The 10,493-nt window shown below is 35.3% G+C and overlaps 1 long non-coding RNA gene across 2 annotated transcripts; it reads left to right on the top strand.

Annotated features, from left to right (window-relative positions):
* The first annotated feature begins 129 nt into the window (after positions 1 to 129).
* Positions 130 to 9,286, top strand: LOC140791540 (uncharacterized). Of its 2 annotated transcripts, XR_012109582.1 has the most exons (4): positions 130 to 379; positions 4,673 to 4,794; positions 6,567 to 6,668; positions 7,371 to 9,286. It is a non-coding gene; the product is annotated as an uncharacterized lncRNA (long non-coding RNA). The 2 variants fall into 2 exon arrangements; XR_012109583.1 differs by lacking the exon at positions 4,673 to 4,794 and having other exon boundaries at positions 6,553 to 6,668.
* Positions 9,287 to 10,493: the final 1,207 nt, after the last annotated feature.

Raw genomic sequence — 10,493 nt, 5'->3', positions numbered from 1 at the left:
GCACGTGATTAACGTTAAGTAATTTTTAATTTTTATTTTTAAATGTAATGGAGTATATAGATAATAGGAGAGTAGAAATGATAATAAAAGTAAAATATAAAATGCTTTTTAAACAAAAGGAGGAAAAAGTTTTATGGGCTTCTAGGCCAGGATCTAAGTATATACTGGCCTGCTCGAAAAACCAATCCACGACCAAGCATTTTCGCTCACCAGAAGATTCCGATGAAACAGAAAAATCCCATCTCTAGCGAGATCCTGTTCCCCTGCGGTAACGCTTGCCGCCATCTGCAGTCCTCTGGCATCACCGGCGAAGGAGAGATGTCGTCACGATGATTGCGGAGAGAGGGGAGAGGAGAGGAGAGGAGAGGAGAGGGAGAAGGTGAGTTGACGTGCGGGGTGTCGACGCACTTCTTGATTTCTTCTTTGGAGTTATTCTCTTTCCTTGTAAGATTGCTCTGGTTTCAAATAGTGAACTTTGCGCGTTTGAATTGGGATCTGTGGTTAAGAGCAGCTTACTTGCGCGTCGATTAGGGATTCGGGAATAGCATACTAGTGTTAAAGTAGTCTACAATGAGATCTATGTGGAGAGAAGCAATGCCAATTTTGGGGTGATTTTGAGGCCGCGCTTTTGGTTATTTCATGGTGAAGAGCAAATCTTTTGGTGATCTTGTCTATCCTCTATGGGTTGTTGTTGTTGTATTTGTAAATGTATTCTTGCATCTTGGTTGCAATATTTACAGATGTACAATGCACTATAGCTGATCGGCCCATTTCGATATTTATGACAAATTAAGGGAAGAATGTTTTTCTTTTATAACATAGATGGACGCAAAACATATAGCACAGTTATGACCTTCACAGCTGCAGCAAGGGGAACTGATAGTCTTTGAGTTGTGAAAAAAGTAAATTCTTTAGTGGCTTATATCATGACTAGGTTTTAGATATGCACTTTATGTGCTTATATGGTATATGTAATGACACAAATATAGAATACAATGTCAAACATCAGAAAAGGATAGAATATTTGGAGATCGTACTGCTTATCATGGATGTTTTGTCTGCAGTTGATACACTGTGATATGTCCACATATTCTTTTATCAATCTAGTGTATTGAATTTTTGTAGTTTTACCAATTTCTTGTCAAACTGCTTTTAATATATTACAGTTTGAACCAATGGAAACTTACATCATGATTGAAAAGATGACTAGGTGTCCGCCAAATTTGGTGAAGTTTGTGCAATGGACCGTATTCAAGTTTTCTTTTGTTTCCCCTTTACTTGTCATGATCTGTAGAGTTCTACCTTTTAGCTAATATAGAAAACTTGATCAACAGCTGTTGTAGTGGTGAAACTTTCCAGATGAATCTGGAAATGAAAAGATGATATTCCAAAATTGCTTAGATGAATCTGCTATTGCTGTGTTTTTAGCAATTTTTGTTCCAGTGGATGATGCAATTTCTGCTTGAGATTTCATATTTGGTCTTTCCCAAAAATTTGCTGATGGTAATTCTAGCCATAACTCATGTCTAATCTTAGTTTACCTTCTGTTTTTTTTCAGCTAGTTTCCGTTATTTTGTCTAGAACTGATTAATGTTGCTTGGAAATCCTTGGGTCTACTTTCTTTTTCATCTTAGTAATGCTTGATCTCAGATGGTACTCAAGACTTTTTTTGGGGAAACATTTTATGTAAGATAAACTAAACAATTTGTGGACAAGTAATACATGCATATATTCTTTTCGCTAAGCATTTTGTTCATGTTCAAATGTTATGATGTTTGGTAATGTTTTCTAGACCTTCTTGAAGATTAATGTGTCATGTAATGTTATACATTTATAATGAAATATTACAAAATGTCATTGACTATATGGCCAAAGTTCATTTAAGTTAGGCATTGAATTCTGCCAAGAAGTATCATTGGTACATTTATTCAAATTAACCTTACGGATTTTGCAAAGAGAGTAGTCAGTTTTTGCTGACTTATTTTCTTTCTTCTGAGATTTATATCCTACAGGCGATGATTCGTGCAATGCAAAATTTGTTTTCTTCAGCCCCATCCAGAAATAAATCAGTAATGATGAGTAGTACTAGCCATTACCTTGAATGATCATAATGGAGACATATAACCTAGTTCTGCTCTTCACAAGTGTATATAAGGTTCCCTCATAATTGTGAATTTTGTAAATGTACTGAACTATTCACATCAAATTACAATTCCCTGAAATAGTATTTGCTACACTTGAGGTGATAGCTATCTAGTAAGCTTGTATTTATATTCTTATGCTAGTAATTTTGGGTGGCAGAATTTCTTCTTGTATTTAAGCTATACCTTGTTCTTCGACTGTTGCAACCTAACTCTTATACGTTGTCATATTGAATTTCTTTATTTCAAAAATCAAAACCTACTTTCGCTTCAAATAATGGGCCAAGATATGCTTGGAGTGGTGATGTCTTGCTCTTAAATTGAGGCAGCCCTTCAGGAGTTTATGGTAGGTGCATTGAGTAGATCTTTTGAATACTATCAGCATATGTGATCCATCGACCGTCTTCCATAGACCTTCATTATAGGTTGCACCAGGAAAAGCTTATAGCATACTGACTGATAATTGCTACGATGTCTCAACTTAAAATTATTACAGTTTTCTCCACTTATTGATCTGTTGGTGCTTTTGAAAAGCTTGTTTCTACAAACCAGAGGATTATTCCCATGTTTAACAGAATCATATGTTAATCATCTGCACCATTACTAATGTTGTTCCCCAATAATATGAAATCAATATGAGTATGCTACCTTGAAATACCAAAAAATAAATAAAATTCAATCTATTCATCAATTTTTCCTTGCAGCAGCTTTCCAATTGTTCACTTTGATAATCTAAATTATCTTATATATCTACAATGATTATTGTTGTCCTAGTTCTCAGCTCCTCTTTTCTATTATTTGAGATAATTTACAAATATTTGTAAATGCTGAGCCAGGTTCCATGAGATTATAAATTATAAGGATCGTAGATAATAATAGTATTTAAGTATGCAACACTTGACAATATTTAGAAATTCAGACTTACCTGACAGTTCCATTTTGTCACTGTAAAAGATATGACTTTCTTAGTTATCTATGTTCAGGCATCAACCATTCTAACTTCTTTTTCATTTCTTGTCATATTGAAACAATCTCCAAATAAATTCTTCGGACAAAGAGATCAAGTTCTCAGATCTAACACTTATTTTTATTCAAATATATTGGTCTTTAATTTTATCAACAATATGTAGGTTGATGGAAAATTAAAACTGAGCGTTTGTTTGATTTTGAGTTAATTCATGTGGATGACTTGCTCCTCTTAAAATAATAATTATTTGGTGGATTGTTAATCAAACCTAAGCTAAACTAGATTAAAGTTGGATGAAAAATTAAAGGATGCCCTGTGGCAAATGTTTGAAGTTAAACCTTCAAAGCAAATTAAATCTCTTCCATTCTCTTTGATTCTGTTAACTGTTTTTTGACAGTAAGAATTGGGGAGCACTTAAGATTTACTGAAAAGTATGACATTCTTATATTTACTGAACTGTTCATAACAAAATGAGTTTCTTTTCTGAAATTGTTCGTAGCAATCTATAATGATAGTGGTCAGAACTATTTTTTAATGTTTCCTTGTATTTGTACTATATTTTATTCTATTATGCAGTAACTTATGTGAAAGTATTTCTTTTTTGCACATAAGCTAATTCTAAATCTTTTGAGCTTCAGATTAGTTGTGCTCTTTCCAGTTTATACCTTTCATGAAACATACTTCAGATATTGGACTAAGATATTCAATGACTTGCTGTCTTGTATTAGAGTGGCTCAGTGTTTACCTTCTTCAAAACTTCCTTACACTTTGGGCCATTCAAAAGCTTGCTCTAGTCAAAAGATATGAGAGCATTAGCATATAGTATGGGTATTGAATTATGCTTAAATACATGATATTATGATCTTTTCCAGTTATTGGTAACTCATTCTCTTTTCCAGAAGTTGGTTGCTGCAAACATGCTATGATCCATGTTTCTTTTTTGTTCTTTTCTTTTCCCTTTTATCTTTGTGTGTGTGTGTGAGAGAGAGAGCGAGAGAGTTCCACTGAGATAATGTTGATTTTCTTCTTTATGATGGTGATCACTGTGCTCCAAGAATATGAAAAGTATGAAATCAATATAACCATCCACCCTGAGATAGCAATTTTTGCTCAACCTCCACACCAAGTTATACTGCTTGTTTAGAATTTGCTTACATTGAGTGAAAGAATTACTGACGCATCCAGTATGGAACATGTTTGGTTCTTGCAATCTCTCTCCTATTTCCTAGGAGTTAAAAGCTAGTTCATATCTGACATTCCTCGACTTTTTTCATAGTTTACATACCTATGTAAATAATAAGTCAGATCCAATCAGGTATAGATTATAAGGATTTCATATGATAGCAGTATTTGACAATCCCAGGAAAAGTTGACATACTGGTAGTTTCTTTGTATTCACAGTAAGATAGATGATTATATTATAGTTTGATTTCTCCTGCATTATTTGCATTAGAGTTAGCATCTGCAGTATGGCCATTCTTGTGAGGAATGTCACGGGATTATGTGATTGCTACTTGGCCTTCTAACTGTCTAACCCTTATCTGATCTTGTCCTAATGAAGCAGCCTTCAAAATGAATTCCTGGGCCCAAGAAATTGAGATCCCAGATCCAAGCATCCAGCACCTGTTGTGAGTCAACTTTCTATGGTCTTCAATTCTATCATCACTGTATGCCAGAAGCCCAGAGGTATGGTTCATGTTAATGACAATTTAGTCTTTAATGTGATAACCATAAGCCAGAACCTCACATCAAGTCTGAGCTAAAGTTGATTGATAAGTTGAATGAAACATAGATAGACATCATTCGGGAAAGTTGAGAGTCTAAAATTCTAGGTAAATCTGGATTGTGCTCCCTTCTGTCTTTTATCTCTTGGTCAGAATTTTAGTGATTTCGGTACATCAGAACCATCGCCTATATCTGTTTATTCAGAAAGGAACTAGTTAGTATCGACATTCATGAGTCCTTTTTTTTCGCCACTCAAACTTGAAAATTTTGGGGCATAAATAGAATCCGTTAGGTGAAACACCTAAGTCGCTTGGCATCAAGAGTAACTATTAGGACCTAGTGTTTATAGTTAGGTGAGTGGATTAGATGGTAATAAAGAGAAAGTTGAAGTATATTTGCCGAAGGCAAGATAGGAAGACTGCTTTCAAGTTTCAAGTAGGAGAAGACACCGGTGCTATTGCGTAATTAGTAACAAAGGAAAAGGGGTAGGAGTGCATTGCATTCATGGGAAAACGACTGATTAACCCACTGCCTAATTCTGTGGAGATCTTTTGGTGGGTGGTGATGCAACTCTTCTACAATGCAATTAAAGGGATATCTTTTTATATCATTCTGTTGTTAGTCCATTCAGGTATAAGTCTGATCATGTCTGCCCCATTCCATCCTTCCTATCCTGAGTATCCCTGAAGCCAGGTTTGGTCCAGCAAGAAGATTGCAACCAGCACAGTAAAGTGGCACACTATCTCTTGTGACAAAATATTGGTGTTGTGACCTTTATACCTTAGGTTCAATTCCTCATTACTAGGGAGTTTATGCAAGTATTACGGGATGATGTAGGATGTATAGAGCACAGTCACGATGTGGCTCCAAAAGATGGAGCTTATTCAGGTCTTTCTATCTCTAGATGGTTGGCTTCAGACTATCTTTAATTTATTTAGCCTATGAGCTCTAATCACTTAAAAACTTAAGTGAGAGGAGTAAGGTGGTCTGGGTACTTGCTAGTGAGTTAAGATGCAGTTAAGAGAGGCACCAAAACAATTATAAGGGTTTGTTTTGAGAATGAGGACATTTGTTCAAAATTTGCTTGCTTACGTTCAAAACGTACCCTATACTCCAAATGTAGGAGATTAGTACATCTCATATATAGGGACCTTGGACCTTGGTAAAGGAGACTACGTGAAAGATAGGGACACAAAGATCAAAGATGTATAACAAAAGGAATCATAAGGATAGCAAAGAGCAGATGATTAGTAAGCATGAAAAGCAAAATCCATCATTAGCCAGCACCTTAAAGGCACCATTGGCTCCAGTTTACATGAGGGATTATTTTAAGGCCATTGGTGGTTGGGACGTGAGCATCTTTTGCTGAGATTTTTTTAAGGTCAGTGTAGGAAGACAGGACAATCCCACACATGGTTGGGTGTGTAGTATTGTATGAGAAATATATCTAGGCCCACATGATCTGATGATTCCCACTCTTTAATTAGTTCATTTATTAATTTGAAAGGCATACAGTTGCACAATTAAATAGGAATGGAAGACGTATTTATTTAAATGGGCACTTTTTAATTTTTATTGATCAGAGCTTATGAGCTATGTGGACTAGATAATATAGGATTGAAGCTTAGTTGGCCTCCATTATTTATGCTAGTTCGGCCGTTTATGCATCTTATTTCATCTGCAACTATTACATAATTTTGTTTATACATTTATGACAAGGAGGAATTGAACAGAAGCCACAATCAATACTACTTCAATTTGAAGAAACTAGCAAGGGGACAAATGTTGCAGTGCATGCATGGTCACATCTACCTGAAAGCCACCACAGTATGGAGGTGAGTTGTCTGCACTCAAACAGTGTTCTATTAACCCAGCAAAGGATGCCACTTTCTCCCAACCACCCAAACACACACACACAGTTTCTCTCTTTTATCTGCCTCTAAAATAAAAGATGAGCTAAGGTAGGGAAAGAAAGCTCCACAAATTTCTGCCCGTAAAGTACGGGTAAACTAAGTATCCAGCTGATGCTCACATGGGAGTTTGGTTTTGTTCCCCTTTCCTGAGGGCACCTTCTCATCTTTCCTAGTCTGGTCTTGTGTGCTCTGATGCAGAAAAAAAAAAGTTGTTTGAATGGATGCCCACTGTCCCAAGGAATCAATAAAAATTTAATCACCCTGACTTGCATGAGCCAAGCCTTTTATTCTCAACTTCCCAGAGAGGTGTTTGCACAAATATACTCCTTTGGGTTACTTGTTCTTCTAAGCAATTGCTTTTACAATGGTTGCTAACACATGTTCATTTAATGCACATCAATTTGCAACTCACTACTAGCTGAGAGTGTGGGGTCTCCCTAGAGATATCTAATTGATCAGAAAAGCTTGTAGATTTTATGACATCTCTGTGATTTGTACTGTACGAGAGGGGTATTCAATCAATGACCTGTGCCATGTCTAGTGCTCCTTATCTTACCTGGAGTGAGCACAACCCAAATGTTTTCTCTTAGCAGTAACTTTTATCATTGCTACAATTTACTGCAGCTTGGAGGGGAAGGTGTGAAGACAGAGACTGACATGGTCACATGATGCTGAATCAGTTGCGAGGTTTGGTGGGGATGGCAATGGGAGGAGATCTCAGTTCAGTCTAACCCATATAAATCTTAAAAACTACCAACATGCAGTACAATCTCTCCACCTCCTTGCTTTATTTTGACAAGATGTAAAATCTAGGAAAAGGACAGTGTGGTAATACACGTGGAGCCACCATCCCATGCAATGCCCAGGATGAGAAAGAGGGAGCGAGTAGTGAAATGAGTGTTTGAAGGAGATAAAAAATGGGCTCTAGTACTGGTAGTAACATGGTGATTTGTAGAGCGAGTAGTGAAATGAGTGTTTGAAGGAGAGAAAAAATGGGCTCCGGTACTGGTAGTAACATGGTGATTTGTAGCAAAGTTGTAAAGAGAGAGAGGGGGGCCAATAATGGAGAGGCATTTTGATGGTACTCTGATGGTGCACCTAAATCTCCCCATTTTCTTTTCCAGTCCTGACCAAGATATTGTCTGCACTAGTGACAAATGAATGCTGTCATTGATGATTTTGCACCACTGGGACAGCTATGTGGCACCGCAAGGCTTAGAGAGAGAGAGAGAGAGAGAGAGAGAGAGAGAGAGAGAGAGGTACTTCCTAAATTAGTCATGTCATTTCTCATTTAAGCTAAGGAACCATCTCATAGAACTAATTAATAACTAAAGCAGCTCCACATCCAATCAACTAAGTTCTCATCTGCCGAGATAAGTGAGCATCTAGGTATCTCATTAATGGGTTTGACTTAATATGGAAATCAGTAATAGTACTACATACTAGCTCCCTTTATATATGTATGTGCTTTTATGATTAAGACATCTCTGATAATCTTTTGGAAGGGTATATATTAGTTTTATTGGATAAAAATCTTTCTTGTTAAGTGAGAAATTGAATTGTTCAATTTCCATTTATCCTAGTGCCTTCCTTTTCCATTTCTTTGATTTGTCCCATGTACAGGCAAGCAGGGAGACTCGTGGTGAGTCAAATTGTTTGTTTAGTCCCCACCTCATAGGACTAACCAACAACCAATGACAGTGAATATTTCTGCAAGCCTATTGCATCATAATAATTTATTTTGGGCAACTGGTGCAATGTAACATCTGTTATGAATCATTTATATCCTTTTAGCATAAGGCCAAAGTCTAGGCTAATATGTCATTGTGCTGCATTAAGAGTTTCAATAAGAGTAGTCACATCTGCTTCTACTCTCACTGTGGACCAAATTAACAATTAATACTAAACCAACTATTTTTTGTATAGGTTTGTGTACTCATTTAAATGAGGCCTATGATCATGGAAGGATTTTGTTGTGATCTTACTAAGTATTGGATAACATGAAATGATTCGTTTCTCTAGAAGTATAAAATATTTGTGGTTAGTATATTTGAGCTCTGCAAGTTTTTTTTGGGGGGGGTGGGGGATTCTCATGGAATGAATGAAATTGAATAAAACTGCAGAGACGAACCAATGAGATTAAGTTTCATGTAGTTTGGTAGTTGGCTAGCTAGATTGATGCAATCAGTGGGAAAAGTAGCTGGACGAAATAGAGCCATCAATACTTCTACTACAGGCAGAGAGATTTTAGATAACTTTGTATGTGAATAGTTTTAATAGTGGTTGGCGTGCATTAAAGTACATTACATATATGCTATAAAGTAGAGGGAGAGATGTACCAAAGGAAGAACTATGGAAACAAGAATATATAAAAACTGAAGAGAGGATACACTTTGATTAAAAGAATGTAAAATGTAGTACTACTTTAATCTCTAGATCTGTAAGAATTTGTCAACCCTCATTCTGACCTTGTGTATCTATACAATGTGTATTATTGGAGCTTGGTGATGACCAGTAAAGAGCTTATGGGAGAAGATACTATTTAGCAATCAAAATATGTCTCTAGTCAATCTCAACTTTACTAATAGTCTATTTAACTTTTATTTTTAATATTTTAATACAGAGGATTGCCTCTTCTACATTGTTACAGTTAAGTTCCCTCCCTTCTCTTCATATAATCAGGTAATTCTGTTAGTTACTTCATAGAGTAGACCTTTTTTTTCCCCTTCTTAAATTTGCTGAAATATTAGTAATTATATATTATCTTTTCTTTCCTTTTGTAAACCTTCTGTTACTCTAACTAAATGTACAGGGATTTGGGAAACTTTCATTACTTTTAGGCCAAAATATCTTAAAATTTAATGCATTTCTAAATTGGTGCCAACCTTGCACTAATTTTAAGAATTCATGATTGGGCCATGACTAAGAGTAAATAGGGAGATGCCATTACTAGCTTTTTCTTTATATATTAATATGCAAATTGCTACTTACACATGCACATGAATCCATGATGAGATCAAGAGAAGTGCTATGGTGCTTTTGTAATTGCCATGTAGTTGGAGCAACAAAGAGATATATAAAATGTCAAGAACTTGATAACAAAAATTACAGAGAGGACACGTGAAAGGAAAGGAGAGAGAGAGAAAGAAAGATGAACCAAAAGACTCCAAAGAGGAAAAAGAAAAGAAAAAAGTAGATAAGAATGAGAAAGCAAAAAGAATCTTGGTGCTGCAAAGTTGCAAGGGATGTTAGAGAGAGAAGGAACAGTGAAGGTACAAAATTAATGTCTTGGCTAATAGATAGAGAGATAGAGAGATTTTTCTAATTTAATTATATATATATATATATTTTTTTATTCAACATAAAAAACTTAGAAAGAGGGATCTTGTTATTTTAAAATATATATAATTTATATTTACGATGCATATTGGAGTTTATTATTATAAATTAGAAAACTAAATATAATTAAATTGTAAAAGCTCCACTTGAAAGAGGGAAGTGAATATATATAATGCTAACAGTAAGTTACACTAAATAAAAGATTAGAATTACACTATCCTTTATTCTATCTTTATTCCCTACTTTATTCTTACTCTTATTTTTCCTTATCCTGCAAAAATATTGCACACAATTTTTATTTTTTTAGTTTTGAAATTGCACACTTAGTCGATCAAGTAAATCAAAATTCTTGTGAAAATATTAACAAAAACCAATTTACAAAAGCAAAATAGATGAAGGTAATTTCAA

Source organism: Typha latifolia, chromosome 6 (genome assembly GCF_019914945.1).
Source record: "Typha latifolia isolate L0001 chromosome 6, TyphaL0001v2, whole genome shotgun sequence".
NCBI classification, from domain to species: domain Eukaryota; kingdom Viridiplantae; phylum Streptophyta; class Magnoliopsida; order Poales; family Typhaceae; genus Typha; species Typha latifolia.
Note: the sequence above shows the minus strand (reverse complement) of the source record. Positions and strands in the feature narration are given on the sequence as shown.